This window comes from Salvelinus namaycush, chromosome 32 (genome assembly GCF_016432855.1).
Source record: "Salvelinus namaycush isolate Seneca chromosome 32, SaNama_1.0, whole genome shotgun sequence".
Classification (NCBI taxonomy): Eukaryota; Metazoa; Chordata; class Actinopteri; order Salmoniformes; family Salmonidae; genus Salvelinus; species Salvelinus namaycush.
In genome coordinates, this window is record NC_052338.1 from 18353363 (window position 1) to 18373803 (window position 20441).

Sequence of the window (20441 nt, forward strand, 5' to 3'; positions counted from 1 at the left end):
CACTACAGTAGAACATACTGTTCTCTGATAGACACCAACCAAATCACTACAGTAGAGACATACTGTTCTCTGATAGACACACAACCACATCACTACAGTAGAGACATACTGTTCTCTATATGACACACAACCATCACTACAGTAGAGACATACTGTTCTCTGATAGACATCACAACCCACACTACAGTAGAGACATACTGTTCTCTGATAGACATCACAACCACATCACTACAGTAGAGACATACTGTTCTCTGGTAGCCATCACAACCACATCACTACAGTAGAGACATACTGTTCTCTGATAGACAACACAACCACATCACTACAGTAGAGACATACTGTCTCTGATGACACACAACAACACACCCACATACAGTAGAGACATACTGTTCTCTGATAGACCAACACAACCACATCACTACAGTAGAGACATACTGTTCTCTGATAGACAACACAAACACATCACTACAGTAGAGACATACTGTTCTCTGAAGACAACACAACCAATCACTACAGTAGAGACATACTGTTCTCTGAAGACATCACAACCACATCACTACAGTTGAGACATACTGTTCTCTGATAGACACACAACCACATCACTACAGTAGAGACATACTGTTCTCTGATAGACAACACAACCACATCACTACAGTAGAGACATACTGTTCTCTGATAGACAACACAACCACATCACTACAGTAGAGACATACTGTTCTCTGAACAGACAACACAACACATCACTACAGTAGAGACATACTGTTCTCTGGTAGACATCACTACAGTAGAGACATACTGTTCTCTGACAGACAACACAACCACATCACTACAGTAGAGACATACTTTTCTCTGACAGACACACAACCACATCACACAGTAGAGACATACGTCTCTTAACATCACATACAGTAGAGACATACTGTTCTCTGACAGACAACACAACCACATCACTACAGTAGAGACATACTGTTCTCTGGTAGACACACAACCACATCACTACAGTAGAGACATACTGTTCTCTGACAGACACACAACCACATCACTACAGTAGAGACATACTGTTCTCTGATAGACAACACAACCACATCACTACAGTGAGACATAATGTTCTCTGAAGAAACACAACCACATCACTACAGTAGAGACATACTGTTCTCTGTAGACAACACAACCACATCACTACAGTAGAGACATACTGTTCTCTGGTACACATCACTACAGTAGAGACATACTGTTCTCTGACAGACAACACAACCACATCACTACAGTAGAGACATACTGTTCTCTGACAGACAACACAACCCACATCACTACAGTAGAGACATACTGTTCTCTGAAGACAACACAACCACATCACTACAGTAGAGACATACTGTTCTCTGTAGCAACACAAACCACATCACTACAGTAGAGACATACTGTTCTCTGGTAGACAACACAACCACATCACTACAGTAGAGACATACTGTTCTCTGATAGACACACAACCACATCACTACAGTAGAGACATACTGTTCTCTGATAGACAACACAACCACATCATACAGTAGAGACATACTGTTCTCTGTAGACACACTACAAGACATACGTCTGTAGACATACTCACGTGAGATACTGTTCTCTGACAGACAACACAACCACATCACTACAGTAGAGACATACTGTTCTCTGAAGACATCACAACCACATCACTACAGTAGAGACATACTGTTCTCTGATAGACAACAAACCACATCAATACAGTAGAGACATACTGTTCTCTGACAGACAAACAAACCCATCACTACAGTAGAGACATACTGTTCTCTGACAGACACACAACCACATCACTACAGTAGAGACATACTGTTCTCTGTAGACATCACAACCACAACTACAGTAGAGACATACTGTCTCTGATAGACAACACAACCACATCACTACAGTAGAGACATACTGTTCTCTGATAGACAACACTACAGTAGAGACATACTGTTCTCTGAAGAACAACAACCACATCACTACAGTAGAGACATACTGTTCTCTGAAGAATCACAACCACATCACTACAAGTAGTAGAGACATACTGTCTCTGAAGACACACAACCACATCACTACAGTAGAGACATACTGTTCTCTGATAGACAACACAACCCACATCACTACAGTAGAGACATACTGTTCTTGACAGACAACACAACCAATCACTACAGTAGGAGACATACTGTTCTGAAGACAACACAACCACATCAACAGAGAGACATACTGTCTCTGAAGACACAAACCACATCATACAGTAGAGACATACTGTTCTCTGACAGACAACACAACCACATCACTACAGTAGAAGACATACTGTTCTCTGATAGACAACACAACCACATCACTACAGTAGAGACATACTGTTCTCTGGTAGACACAACACATCACTACAGTAGAGACATACTGTTCTCTGATCAGACAACACAACCACATCACTACAGTAGAGACATACTGTCTCTGGTAGACACACAACCACATCACTACAGTAGAGACATACTGTTCTCTGTACAGACAACACAACACATCACTACAGTAGGAGACATACTGTCTTTGATAGACAACACAACCAACATACTACAGTTGAGACATACTGTTCTCTGATAGACAACACAACACATCACTACAGTAGAGACATACTGTTCTCTGATAGACACACAACCACATCACTACAGTAGAGACATACTGTTCTGATAGACATCACAACCACATCACTACAGTAGAGACATACTGTTCTCTGATAGGACATCACAACCACATCACTACAGTAGAGACATACTGTTCTCTGATAGACATCACAACCACATCATACAGTAGAGACATACTGTTCTCTGATAGACAACACAACCACATCACTACAGTAGAGACATACTGTTCTCTGATAGACATCACAACCACATCACTACAGTAGAGACATACTGTTCTCTGATAGACATCACAACCACATCACTACAGTAGAGACATACTGTTCTCTGACAGACAACACAACACATCACTACAGTAGAGAAATACTGTTCTCTGAACAGACATCACAACACTCACTACAGTAGAGACATACTGTTCTCTGATAGACAACACAACCACTCACTACAGTAGAGACATACTGTTCTGACAGACAACACAACCACATCACTACAGTAGAGACATACTGTTTTCTGGTAGACACACAACCACATCACTACAGTAGAGACATACTGTTCTATATGACAGACAACACAACCACATCACTACAGTAGAGACATACTGTCTCTGACAGACACACAACCACATCACTACAGTTGAGACATACTGTTCTCTGATAGACATCACAACCACATCACTACAGTAGAGACATACTGTTCTCTCTGACAGACAACACAACCACATCACTACAGTAGAGACATACTGTTCCTGATAGACCACAAAAACCACATCACTACAGTAGAGGACATACTGTTCTCTGGTAGACATCACTACAGTAGAGACATACTGTCTCTGACAGACAACACAACCACAATCACTACAGTAGAGACATATGTTCTCTGGTAGACATCACAACCACATCACTACAGTAGAGACATACTGTTCTCCATGACAACAAACACAAACCACATCACTACAGTAGAGACATACTGTTCTCTGATAGACAACACAACCACATCACTACAGTAGAGACATACTGTTCTCTGATAGACAACACAACCACATCACTACAGTAGAGACATACTGTTCTTGATAGACAACACAACACATCACTACAGTAGAGACATATGTTCTCGATAGACACAAACCACATCACTACAGTAGAGACATACTGTTCTCTGATAGACACACACCACATCACTACAGTAGAGACATACTGTTCTCTGTAGAAAACACAAACCACATCATACAGTAGAGACATACTGTTCTCTGATAGACATCACAACCACATCACTACAGTAGAGACATACTGTTCTCTGACAGACAACAAACCACATCACTACAGTAGAGACATACTGTTCTCTGATGACAACACAACCACATCACTACAGTAGAGACATACTGTTCTCTGATAGACAATCACAACCCCACATACAGTAGAGACATACTGTTCTCTGATAGACACACAACCACATCACTACAGTAGAGACATACTGTTCTCTGATAGACATCACAACAACATCACTACAGTAGAGGACATACTGTTTCTCTGATAGACATCACAACCACATCACTACAGTAGAGACATACTGTTCTCTGGTAGCATCACAACCACATCACTACAGTAGAGACATACTGTTCTCTGATAGACAACACACACTCACTACGTAGAGACATACGTTCTCTGATAGACAACACAACCACATCACTACAGTAGAGACATACTGTTCTCTGAAGACAACACAACACATCACTACAGTAGAGAATACTGTTCTCTGATAGACAACACAACACATCAATACAGTAGAGACATACTGTTCTTGGACAGACAACACAACCACATCACTACAGTAGAGACATACTGTTCTCTGACAGACATCACAACCACATCACTACAGTAGAGACATACTGTTCTCTGATAGATCACAACACATCACTTACAGTAGTAGAACATACTGTTCTCTGATAGACAACACAACCACATCACTACAGTAGAGACATACTGTTCTCTGACAGACAACACAACCACATCACTACAGTAGAGACATACTGTTCTCTGACAGACAACACAACCACATCACTACAGTAGAGACATACTGTTCTCTGGTAGACATCACTACAGTAGAGACATACTGTTCTCTGACAGACAACACAACCACATCACTACAGTAGAGACATACTGTTCTCTGACAGACATCACAACCACATCACTACAGTAGAGACATACTGTTCTCTGGTAGACATCACTACAGTAGAGACATACTGTTCTCTGACAGAACACAACACACATCTACAGTAGAGACATACTGTTTCTCTGGATAGAATCACAACCACATCACTTACAGTAGAGACATATATGTCTCTGACAGACAACACAACCAATCACTACAGTAGAGACATAGGTTCTCTGACAGACAACACAACCCATCACTTACAGTAGAGACATACTGTTCTCTGACAGACAACACAACCACATCACTACAGTAGAGACATACTGTTCTCTGAGAAAACACAACCACATCACTACAGTAGAGACATACTGTCTCTGGTTAGACATCACAACCACATCACTACAGAGGAACATACGTTCTCTGACAAAACACCCACATCACTACAGTAGAGACATACTGTTCTCTGATAGACATACAAACCACATCATACAGTAGAGACATACTGTTCTCTGACAGACAACACAAACCACATCACTACAGTAGAGACATACTGTGTCTCTGAAGACATCACAACCCACATCACTACAGTAGTAGGACATAACTGTTCTCTGATAGACAACACAACACACATCACTACAGTAGAGACATACTGTTCTCTGGTAGACAACACAAACCACATCACTACAGTAGAGACATACTGTTCTCTGATAGATACACCACATCACTACAGTAGAGACATACTGTTCTCGGAAGACACACAACACATCACTACAGTAGAGACATACTGTTCTCTGAGTAGACACTCAAACCACAACTACAGTAGAGACATACGTTCTCTGACAGACAACACAACCACATCACTACAGTAGAGACATACTGTTCTCTCTGACAGAATCACAACCACTCACTACAGTAGAGACATACTGTTCTCTGATAGACAACACAACCACATCCACACGGTAGAGGACATACTGTTCTCTGACAGACAACAAAACCACATCACTACAGTAGTAGAGACATAATGTTTTGTAGACAACACAACCACATACATACAGTAGAGACATACTGTTCTCTGACAGACAACACAACACATCACTACAGTAGAGACATTACGTGTCTCTGGTAGACACACACTACAGTAGAGACATACTGTTCTCTGACAGACACAAACACAACCTCACTACAGTAGAGACATACTGTCTCTGAAGACATACAACCACATCACTACAGTTAGAGACATTACTGTTCTCTGAGTAACACATCATACAGTAGAGACATAGTGTTCTCTGACAGACAACACAACCACATCACTACAGTAGAGACATACTGTTCTCTGTAGACATCACAACCAATCAACTACAGTAGAGACATACTGTTCTCTGATAGACAACACAACCACATCACTACAGTAGGAGACATACTGTTCTCTGACAGACAACAACAACCACATCACTACAGTTAGAGACATACTGTTCTCTGAAGCAGACCAACAACAACCACACACAAGTAGAGACATACTGTTCTCTGTAGACATACACAACCAACATCATACAGTAGAGGAACATACTGTTCTCTGGATTAGCAAACCACAACCACAGTCACTACAGTAGGAGACTTACTGTTCTCTGACCAGACAACACAACCACATCCCACTGACAGTAGTAGAGACATACTGTTCTCTGACAGACAACACAACCACATCACTACAGTAGAGTAGGATCCATACTGTTCTCTGTCAGACAAACCACAACACATCACTACAGTAGAGACATACGTCTCTGATAGACATCACAACCACATCACTACATAGAGAACATACGTTCTTTTAGACACACACAACCACATCCATACAGTAGAGACATACTGTTCTCTAATAGACATCACAACCACATCACGACAGTAGAGACATTACTGTTTCTCTGATAGACACACAAAACCACATCACTACAGTAGAGACATTACTGTTCTCTGGTAGACCACATCACTACAGTAGAGACATTACTGTTCTCTGAGTAGAATCATTACAGTAGGACATACTGTTCTCTGAAGACAAACAACCACCTCACTACAGTAGAGACATACTGTTCTCTGACAGAATCACAACCAACATCACTACAAGTAGAGACATACTGTTCTCTGATAGACATCACAACCACATCAATACAGAGTAGAGACATACGTTCTCTGAAGACAACAAACCACATCACTACAGTAGAGACATATGTTCTCTAGGCCACCACAACTAGGAGTCTTAAGACACTAACCACATCCACTACAGTAGAGACCTTACGTTCTCATAAGGACCATCACAACCACATACTACAGTAGAGACCATACTGTTCTCTGATAGGACAACACAACCACATCATAAAGTAGAGGACATACTGTTTCTCTGACTAGACAACACAACCACATCACTACAGTAGAAGGACATCACGTTCTCTGACAGGACAACACACCACATCACTACAGTAGAGAAATTACTGTTCTCTGCAGACATCCAACCAATCACTACACAGTAGAGACATACTGTTTCTCTGACAGACAACAAAAACCACATTCACTACAGTAGAGAACATACTGTTCTCTGATAGACAACACAACCATCATCACTACAGTAGAGACATGACTGTTCTCTGACAGACAACACAAAACCACATCACTACAGTAGAGACATATGTTCTCTGATAGGACAACCAACCACATACGACAGTAGCGACATAACATACTGTTCTCTGACAGACAACCAAACCACTCACTACAGTAGAGACATACTGTTCTCTGACAGACAACACAACCACATCACTACAGTAGAGACATACTGTTCTCTGGTAGACATCACTACAGTAGAGACATACTGTTCTCTGACAGACAACACAACCACATCACTACAGTAGAGACATACTGTTCTCTGGTAGACATCACAACCACATCACTACAGTAGAGACATACTGTTCTCTGGTAGACATCACAACCACATCACTACAGTAGAGACATACTGTTCTCTGATAGACAACACAACCACATCACTACAGTAGAGACATACTGTTCTCTGGTAGACATCACAACCACATCACTACAGTAGAGACATACTGTTCTCTGATAGACATCACAACCACATCACTACAGTAGAGACATACTGTTCTCTGATAGACAACACAACCACATCACTACAGTAGAGACATACTGTTCTCTGATAGACATCACAACCACATCACTACAGTAGAGACATACTGTTCTCTGATAGACAACCACAACCACATCACTACAGTAGAGACATACTGTTCTCTGATAGACATCACAACCACATCACTACAGTAGAGACATACTGTTCTCTGATAGACAACACAACCACATCACTACAGTAGAGACATACTGTTCTCTGGTAGACATCACTACAGTAGAGACATACTGTTCTCTGGTAGACATCACAACCACATCACTACAGTAGAGACATACTGTTCTCTGATAGACAACACAACCACATCACTACAGTAGAGACATACTGTTCTCTGACAGACAACACAACCACATCACTACAGTAGAGACATACTGTTCTCTGGATAGACAACACAACCACATCACTACAGTAGAGACATACTGTTCTCTGATAGACAACACAACCACATCACTACAGTAGAGACATACTGTTCTCTGATAGACAACACAACCACATCACTACAGTAGAGACATACTGTTCTCTGATAGACAACACAACCACATCACTACAGTAGAGACATACTGTTCTCTGATAGACATCACAACCACATCACTACAGTAGAGACATACTGTTCTCTGATAGACAACACAACCACATCACTACAGTAGAGACATACTGTTCTCTGATAGACAACACAACCACATCACTACAGTAGAGACATACTGTTCTCTGATAGACATCACTACAGTAGAGACATACTGTTCTCTGACAGACAACACAACCACATCACTACAGTAGAGACATACTGTTCTCTGATAGACAACACAACCACATCACTACAGTAGAGACATACTGTTCTCTGATAGACATCACAACCACATCACTACAGTAGAGACATACTGTTCTCTGATAGACAACACAACCACATCACTACAGTAGAGACATACTGTTCTCTGATAGACAACACAACCACATCACTACAGTAGAGACATACTGTTCTCTGGTAGACATCACAACCACATCACTACAGTAGAGACATACTGTTCTCTGATAGACAACATAACCACATCACTACAGTAGAGACATACTGTTCTCTGATAGACAACACAACCACATCACTACAGTAGAGACATACTGTTCTCTGGTAGACAACACAACCACATCACTACAGTAGAGACATACTGTTCTCTGATAGACAACACAACCACATCACTACAGTAGAGACATACTGTTCTCTGACAGACAACACAACCACATCACTACAGTAGAGACATACTGTTCTCTGACAGACAACACAACCACATCACTACAGTAGAGACATACTGTTCTCTGGTAGACAACACAACCACATCACTACAGTAGAGACATACTGTTCTCTGACAGACAACACAACCACATCACTACAGTAGAGACATACTGTTCTCTGGTAGACATCACAACCACATCACTACAGTAGAGACATACTGTTCTCTGACAGACAACACAACCACATCACTACAGTAGAGACATACTGTTCTCTGGTAGACAACACAACCACATCACTACAGTAGAGACATACTGTTCTCTGATAGACAACACAACCACATCACTACAGTAGAGACATACTGTTCTCTGATAGACAACACAACCACATCACTACAGTAGAGACATACTGTTCTCTGATAGACAACACAACCACATCACTACAGTAGAGACATACTGTTCTCTGATAGACAACACAACCACATCACTACAGTAGAGACATACTGTTCTCTGACAGACAACACAACCACATCACTACAGTAGAGACATACTGTTCTCTGATAGACAACACAACCACATCACTACAGTAGAGACATACTGTTCTCTGATAGACAACACAACCACATCACTACAGTAGAGACATACTGTTCTCTGATAGACAACACAACCACATCACTACAGTAGAGACATACTGTTCTCTGATAGACAACACAACCACATCACTACAGTAGAGACATACTGTTCTCTGATAGACAACACAACCACATCACTACAGTAGAGACATACTGTTCTCTGATAGACAACACAACCACATCACTACAGTAGAGACATACTGTTCTCTGATAGACAACACAACCACATCACTACAGTAGAGACATACTGTTCTCTGATAGACAACACAACCACATCACTACAGTAGAGACATACTGTTCTCTGATAGACAACACAACCACATCACTACAGTAGAGACATACTGTTCTCTGATAGACATCACAACCACATCACTACAGTAGAGACATACTGTTCTCTGATAGACAACACAACCACATCACTACAGTAGAGACATACTGTTCTCTGATAGACAACACAACCACATCACTACAGTAGAGACATACTGTTCTCTGATAGACAACACAACCACATCACTACAGTAGAGACATACTGTTCTCTGATAGACAATCACAACCACATCACTACAGTAGAGACATACTGTTCTCTGATAGACAACACAACCACATCACTACAGTAGAGACATACTGTTCTCTGACAGACAACACAACCACATCACTACAGTAGAGACATACTGTTCTCTGATAGACAACACAACCACATCACTACAGTAGAGACATACTGTTCTCTGATAGACAACACAACCACATCACTACAGTAGAGACATACTGTTCTCTGATAGACAACACAACCACATCACTACAGTAGAGACATACTGTTCTCTGATAGACAACACAACCACATCACTACAGTAGAGACATACTGTTCTCTGATAGACAACACAACCACATCACTACAGTAGAGACATACTGTTCTCTGATAGACAACACAACCACATCACTACAGTAGAGACATACTGTTCTCTGATAGACAACACAACCACATCACTACAGTAGAGACATACTGTTCTCTGATAGACAACACAACCACATCACTACAGTAGAGACATACTGTTCTCTGACAGACAACACAACCACATCACTACAGTAGAGACATACTGTTCTCTGATAGACAACACAACCACATCACTACAGTAGAGACATACTGTTCTCTGATAGACAACACAACCACATCACTACAGTAGAGACATACTGTTCTCTGATAGACAACACAACCACATCACTACAGTAGAGACATACTGTTCTCTGATAGACAACACAACCACATCACTACAGTAGAGACATACTGTTCTCTGATAGACAACACAACCACATCACTACAGTAGAGACATACTGTTCTCTGATAGACAACACAACCACATCACTACAGTAGAGACATACTGTTCTCTGATAGACAACACAACCACATCACTACAGTAGAGACATACTGTTCTCTGATAGACAACACAACCACATCACTACAGTAGAGACATACTGTTCTCTGACAGACAACACAACCACATCACTACAGTAGAGACATACTGTTCTCTGATAGACAACACAACCACATCACTACAGTAGAGACATACTGTTCTCTGATAGACAACACAACCACATCACTACAGTAGAGACATACTGTTCTCTGATAGACAACACAACCACATCACTACAGTAGAGACATACTGTTCTCTGATAGACATCACAACCACATCACTACAGTAGAGACATACTGTTCTCTGATAGACAACACAACCACATCACTACAGTAGAGACATACTGTTCTCTGATAGACAACACAACCACATCACTACAGTAGAGACATACTGTTCTCTGGTAGACATCACAACCACATCACTACAGTAGAGACATACTGTTCTCTGATAGACATCACAACCACATCACTACAGTAGAGACATACTGTTCTCTGATAGACAACACAACCACATCACTACAGTAGAGACATACTGTTCTCTGACAGACAACACAACCACATCACTACAGTAGAGACATACTGTTCTCTGATAGACATCACAACCACATCACTACAGTAGAGACATACTGTTCTCTGATAGACATCACAACCACATCACTACAGTAGAGACATACTGTTCTCTGATAGACAACACAACCACATCACTACAGTAGAGACATACTGTTCTCTGATAGACAACACAACCACATCACTACAGTAGAGACATACTGTTCTCTGATAGACATCACAACCACATCACTACAGTAGAGACATACTGTTCTCTGATAGACAACACAACCACATCACTACAGTAGAGACATACTGTTCTCTGACAGACAACACAACCACATCACTACAGTAGAGACATACTGTTCTCTGACAGACAACACAACCACATCACTACAGTAGAGACATACTGTTCTCTGATAGACAACACAACCACATCACTACAGTAGAGACATACTGTTCTCTGATAGACAACACAACCACATCACTACAGTAGAGACATACTGTTCTCTGATAGACATCACAACCACATCACTACAGTAGAGACATACTGTTCTCTGACAGACAACACAACCACATCACTACAGTAGAGACATACTGTTCTCTGACAGACAACACAACCACATCACTACAGTAGAGACATACTGTTCTCTGACAGACAACACAACCACATCACTACAGTAGAGACATACTGTTCTCTGGTAGACAACACAACCACATCACTACAGTAGAGACATACTGTTCTCTGATAGACAACACAACCACATCACTACAGTAGAGACATACTGTTCTCTGATAGACATCACAACCACATCACTACAGTAGAGACATACTGTTCTCTGATAGACAACACAACCACATCACTACAGTAGAGACATACTGTTCTCTGACAGACAACACAACCACATCACTACAGTAGAGACATACTGTTCTCTGGTAGACATCACAACCACATCACTACAGTAGAGACATACTGTTCTCTGATAGACATCACAACCACATCACTACAGTAGAGACATACTGTTCTCTGATAGACAACACAACCACATCACTACAGTAGAGACATACTGTTCTCTGACAGACAACACAACCACATCACTACAGTAGAGACATACTGTTCTCTGATAGACATCACAACCACATCACTACAGTAGAGACATACTGTTCTCTGATAGACATCACAACCACATCACTACAGTAGAGACATACTGTTCTCTGATAGACAACACAACCACATCACTACAGTAGAGACATACTGTTCTCTGATAGACATCACAACCACATCACTACAGTAGAGACATACTGTTCTCTGATAGACATCACAACCACATCACTACAGTAGAGACATACTGTTCTCTGATAGACAACACAACCACATCACTACAGTAGAGACATACTGTTCTCTGACAGACAACACAACCACATCACTACAGTAGAGACATACTGTTCTCTGACAGACAACACAACCACATCACTACAGTAGAGACATACTGTTCTCTGGTAGACAACACAACCACATCACTACAGTAGAGACATACTGTTCTCTGATAGACATCACAACCACATCACTACAGTAGAGACATACTGTTCTCTGACAGACAACACAACCACATCACTACAGTAGAGACATACTGTTCTCTGACAGACAACACAACCACATCACTACAGTAGAGACATACTGTTCTCTGACAGACAACACAACCACATCACTACAGTAGAGACATACTGTTCTCTGGTAGACAACACAACCACATCACTACAGTAGAGACATACTGTTCTCTGATAGACAACACAACCACATCACTACAGTAGAGACATACTGTTCTCTGATAGACATCACAACCACATCACTACAGTAGAGACATACTGTTCTCTGATAGACAACACAACCACATCACTACAGTAGAGACATACTGTTCTCTGACAGACAACACAACCACATCACTACAGTAGAGACATACTGTTCTCTGATAGACAACACAACCACATCACTACAGTAGAGACATACTGTTCTCTGGTAGACATCACAACCACATCACTACAGTAGAGACATACTGTTCTCTGATAGACATCACAACCACATCACTACAGTAGAGACATACTGTTCTCTGATAGACAACACAACCACATCACTACAGTAGAGACATACTGTTCTCTGACAGACAACACAACCACATCACTACAGTAGAGACATACTGTTCTCTGATAGACATCACAACCACATCACTACAGTAGAGACATACTGTTCTCTGATAGACATCACAACCACATCACTACAGTAGAGACATACTGTTCTCTGATAGACAACACAACCACATCACTACAGTAGAGACATACTGTTCTCTGATAGACATCACAACCACATCACTACAGTAGAGACATACTGTTCTCTGATAGACATCACAACCACATCACTACAGTAGAGACATACTGTTCTCTGATAGACAACACAACCACATCACTACAGTAGAGACATACTGTTCTCTGACAGACAACACAACCACATCACTACAGTAGAGACATACTGTTCTCTGACAGACAACACAACCACATCACTACAGTAGAGACATACTGTTCTCTGGTAGACAACACAACCACATCACTACAGTAGAGACATACTGTTCTCTGATAGACATCACAACCACATCACTACAGTAGAGACATACTGTTCTCTGATAGACAACACAACCACATCACTACAGTAGAGACATACTGTTCTCTGATAGACAACACAACCACATCACTACAGTAGAGACATACTGTTCTCTGATAGACATCACAACCACATCACTACAGTAGAGACATATTGTTCTCTGATAGACAACACAACCACATCACTACAGTAGAGACATACTGTTCTCTGGTAGACATCACAACCACATCACTACAGTAGAGACATACTGTTCTCTGATAGACATCACAACCACATCACTACAGTAGAGACATACTGTTCTCTGATAGACAACACAACCACATCACTACAGTAGAGACATACTGTTCTCTGACAGACAACACAACCACATCACTACAGTAGAGACATACTGTTCTCTGATAGACATCACAACCACATCACTACAGTAGAGACATACTGTTCTCTGATAGACATCACAACCACATCACTACAGTAGAGACATACTGTTCTCTGATAGACAACACAACCACATCACTACAGTAGAGACATACTGTTCTCTGATAGACAACATAACCACATCACTACAGTAGAGACATACTGTTCTCTGATAGACATCACAACCACATCACTACAGTAGAGACATACTGTTCTCTGATAGACAACACAACCACATCACTACAGTAGAGACATACTGTTCTCTGACAGACAACACAACCACATCACTACAGTAGAGACATACTGTTCTCTGACAGACAACACAACCACATCACTACAGTAGAGACATACTGTTCTCTGGTAGACAACACAACCACATCACCACAGTAGAGACATACTGTTCTCTGATAGACATCACAACCACATCACTACAGTAGAGACATACTGTTCTCTGATAGACAACACAACCACATCACTACAGTAGAGACATACTGTTCTCTGATAGACATCACTACAGTAGAGCCATTATCACAACGCAGGATATTCCCAGATGCAGACACGGGAGGCGGATAGTACCGTTCTCAGATAATTTATTACAAAATAGGGGCAGGCAAAGGGCAGGTCGAGCACAGGCAGAGGTTCATGATCAGGTCAGAGAGGCAGGTACAGGACGGCAGGCAGGCTCGGGGTCTGGAAACAGGAGACAAAGGGCTGTGAGACAAAGGTTTAATCCTAGACACATGAAAAGTGTGATGCATACGGAGGGTACAGGGCAACAGAAGACGAACAGCAGAGGGACTAAGAATCTTGGAGATGGGGAAAGGGCCGATAAAATGGGGGGACAGTTTGCGGGACTTTACCCAGAGCGGCAGATCTCGAGTAGACAGCTGTCGTGTCTTTACTATGATTAAATGTGGTGACATGCTATTTTCAAATCGATTACCTAACGTTTAATTATTTGATTGAATGAATTGGGCAATAATTAACTCATTAGGAATTCTGGGGCACCACAGAAGAATTGGGTTTATATAGTGGCTATCTCCCGAATCCATTCTTAAAGATCTGAAGATCTTTAATATCAAAAGCAGTCAATCATTAATCGTCACAATATTCAGTCTCATTCTGATGGTTGTAAAGTACTGGGTTATCTGCATAAACCCTGGCTAACAAGTTGAATCAGCAATACACAAATTGGCTGAATTATTTATTGACTAAATAATCACACAGAATTACATATATATACACACAGGATAGATCATACATTGATTACTAATCATGTCATCAATAGTCCCTGGTGGACTAATCCGATATGACGGCTGGTTACACAAAGGAAGGGGGTTAGGTTTGAATGAAAGAGTGGGAAGACTGAGGGACAAAGGAATTGGGCCTCTATCGGACCTTGAGAAACTATGCTTCTGTAAATACAGAATCTTATGCATTCTAATAACCGCTCATTCGGAAAAGGAAAATGCAAGATATATATTTACTCTGAGCTGCGCTCGATAGATGGGTCGAAGATGGAAGACTGGTTTGCCCAGCAGAGATCGCCATTGTCCTTTGAAGAATCTTTCTGGTCGTAGTGTTGTAGAGCGGATACGTTAGTCTAATGTGAATTGGGTCTGTAATGCGGTGCGTGCTGGTGGCAGGGAAGTCAGGCGCAGGAGAATGAACTTGGTAAAAACGGAGCTGTTTAATAAACATACAAAAAAACTCAGAAAACCAAAGTATACAAAAATAACATAATAGGGTGCAAAACTCGTCGCACACCAGAACAAATAACACACCTACATACAACAAACAATCTCTGACAAGGACATGAGGGGAAACAGAGGGTTAAATACACAACATGTAATGAATGGGATTGGAACCAGGTGTGTAGGAAGACAAGACAAAACCAATGGAAAAGGAAAAATGGATCAATGATGGCTAGAAGGTCGGTGACGTCGACTGCCGAACACCACCCGAACAAGGAGAGGGACCGACTTCGGTGGAAGTCGTGACAGGGTCCCAGGGGGGCTTTTGTACTGGAGAAGAGAAGGGCGTGTTTCATCCTTTTCCAACCAATGTCTGTTCACTTGAGCGTGGCCACTGAGTGAGCATAAGTTAACTTATGACAACAATTCTCTCATTTAGAAGCTAAAATCACATTTCATCTTCTCACAAATAGCTTCATGTTTAATGACATAAGTTTTGCAACATTTTGATGTAAATCTGATACACTAGAATGTGTAGACTTTCCAAGATAGAATTATGTTGTCCTATCATCAGTAACAATCTACCAAAACAATGACTGATCTGACATCATATTCTTTAAGTGGTTGAGAAACTGAAATATTGTTCCATTCCCCAACCTTTTGATGTTACCATACTTTCTATGTGGTAACAAAGGGCTTTCCAAGACTCCATTCTGTAGAGTGGAGAGAAAAGGTTTCAGTATTTATGGGGGGGTCATAAACCTCACCCAACAGGGCAACATCATGACACAGCCATACCCTCGGTGACAGTGGCGTACGGCGACAGTGGCACACGAATATCTGGGCCAAGGGTATGCTGACCTCTTCCTCTTGCTCCGGGAAGAACGGGGGTTGATATCCCAGGGAGCACTCAAAAGGCGAGAGACTAGTGGCTGAGCAAGGGAGGGTGTTGCGTGCGTACTCTACCCACACGAGCTGCTGGCTCCAGGTGGTGGGATTGGCAGAGACCAGGCAGCGAAGAGTCGTCTCCAGGTCCTGATTGGCTTGCTCCAACTGGCCGTTAGACTCGGGGTGGAACCCGCAGGACAGGCTGGCCGACAACCCAATGAGGGTGCAGAATGCCTTCCAGAACTGGGATGAGAACTGAGGACCAAGGTTGGAGACCATGTCGACCGGAAGTCCAGGGATCCAGAAGACGTGCTGCACCATGAGCTGGGCCGTCTCCTTGGCTGAGGGTAGCTGGGGGAGAGGAATGAAATGGGCGGCTTTGGAAAACCGGTCCACCATGGTAAGGATAACCGTGTTGCCATCAGACGGGGGGAGACCAGTGACAAAGTCTAGGGATATACAGTGGCAAGAAAAAGTATGTGAACCCTTTGGAATTATCTGAATTTCTGCATAAATTGGTCATAAAATTCGATCTGATCTAATTAACAACAACAGACAAACGTAGCGTGCTTAAACTGTATTGAGAACAGTATGTTAAACTGTATTGAATACACAATTTAAACATTCACAGTGTAGGTTGGAAAAAGTATGTGAACCCCTATACTAATGACTTCTCCAAAAGATAATTGGAGTCAGAAGTCAGCTAACCTGGAGTACAATCAATGAGACAAGATTAGAGATGTTGGTTAGAGCTGCCCTGCCCTATAAAAAACACTCACAAAATTTGAGCCTACTATTCACAAGAAGCATTGCCTGATGTGAACCACGCCTCGAACAAAAGAGATCTCAGAAGACCCAAGATTAAGAATTGTTGACTTGCATACAGACAAACAGATTAACCTATTAAGCCTTGAACAAACAGATCCAGACAGGGAGGGAGAACAAACAGATCCAGACAGGGAGGGAGAACAAACAGATCCAGACAGGGAGGGAGAACAAACAGATCCAGACAGGGAGGTAGAACAAACGGATCCAGACAGGGAGGGAGAACAAACAGATCCAGAGAGGGAGGGAGAACAAACAGATCCAGACAGGGAGGGAGAACAAACAGATCCAGACAGGGAGGAACAACAAACAGATCCAGAGAGGGAGGGAGAACAAACAGATCCAGACAGGGAGGGAGAACAAACAGATCCAGAGAGGGAGGGAGAACAAACAGATCCAGACAGGGAGGAACAACAAACAGATCCAGAGAGGGAGGGAGAACAAACAGATCCAGACAAGGAGGGAGAACAAACAGATCCAGACAGGGAGGGAGAACAAACAGATCCAGAGAGAGAGGGACAACAAACAGATCCAGAGAGAGAGGGAGAACAAACAGATCCAGATAGGGAGGGAGAACAAACAGATCCAGACAGGGAGGAACAACAAACAGATCCAGACAGGGAGGAACAACAAACAGATCCAGACACGGAGGAACAACAAACAGATCCAGACAGGGAGGGAGAACAAACAGATCCAGACAGGGAGGGAGAACAAACAGATCCAGACAGGGAGGGTGAACAAACAGATCCAGACAGGGAGGGTGAACAAACAGATCCAGACAGGGAGGAACAACAAACAGATCCAGAGAGGGAGGGAGAACAAACAGATCCAGACAGGGAGGGAGAACAAACAGATCCAGACAGGGAGGGAGAACAAACAGATCCAGACAGGGAGGAACAACAAACAGATCCAGACAGGGAGGAACAACAAACAGATCCAGACAGGGAGGAACAACAAACAGATCCAGACAGGGAGGGAGAACAAACAGATCCAGACAGGGAGGGAGAACAAACAGATCCAGAGAGGGATGGACAACAAACAGATCCAGACAGGGAGGGAGAACAAACAGATCCAGACAGGGAGGGAGAACAAACAGATGCAGACAAGGAGAGAGAACAAACAGATCCAGACAGGGAGGGAGAACAAACAGATCCAGACAGGGAAGGAGAACAAACAGATCCAGAGAGGGAGGGAGAACAAACAGATCCAGACAGGGAGGAACAACAAACAGATCCAGAGAGGGAGGGAGAACAAACAGATCCAGACAGGGAGGGAGAACAAACAGATCCAGACAGGGAGGGAGAACAAACAGATCCAGACAGGGAGGGAGAACAAACAGATCCAGACAGGGAGGTAGAACAAACGGATCCAGACAGGGAGGGAGAACAAACAGATCCAGAGAGGGAGGGAGAACAAACAGAGCCAGACAGGGAGGGAGAACAAACAGATCCAGACAGGGAGGAACAACAAACAGATCCAGAGAGGGAGGGAGAACAAACAGATCCAGACAGGGAGGGAGAACAAACAGATCCAGAGAGGGAGGGAGAACAAACAGATCCAGACAGGGAGGAACAACAAACAGATCCAGAGAGGGAGGGAGAACAAACAGATCCAGACAGGGAGGGAGAACAAACAGATCCAGAGAGGGAGGGAGAACAAACAGATCCAGAGAGAGAGGAACAGCAAACAGATCCAGACAGGGAGGGAGAACAAACAGATGCAGACAGGGGGGGAGAACAAACAGATGCAGACAGGGCGGGAGAACAAACAGATCCAGACAGGGAGGGAGAACAAACAGATCCAGACAGGGAGGGAGAACAAACAGATCCAGACAGGGAGGGAGAACAAACAGATCCAGACAGGGAGGGAGAACAAACAGATCCAGACAGGGAGGGAGAACAAACAGATCCAGACAGGGAGGGTGAACAAACAGATCCAGAGAGGGAGGTACAACAAACAGATCCAGACAGGGAGGGAGAACAAACAGATCCAGACAGGGAAGGAGAACAAACAGATCCAGAGAGGGAGGGAGAACAAACAGATCCAGACAGGGAGGAACAACAAACAGATCCAGAGAGGGAGGGAGAACAAACAGATCCAGACAGGGAGGGAGAACAAACAGATCCAGACAGGGAGGGAGAACAAACAGATCCAGACAGGGAGGGAGA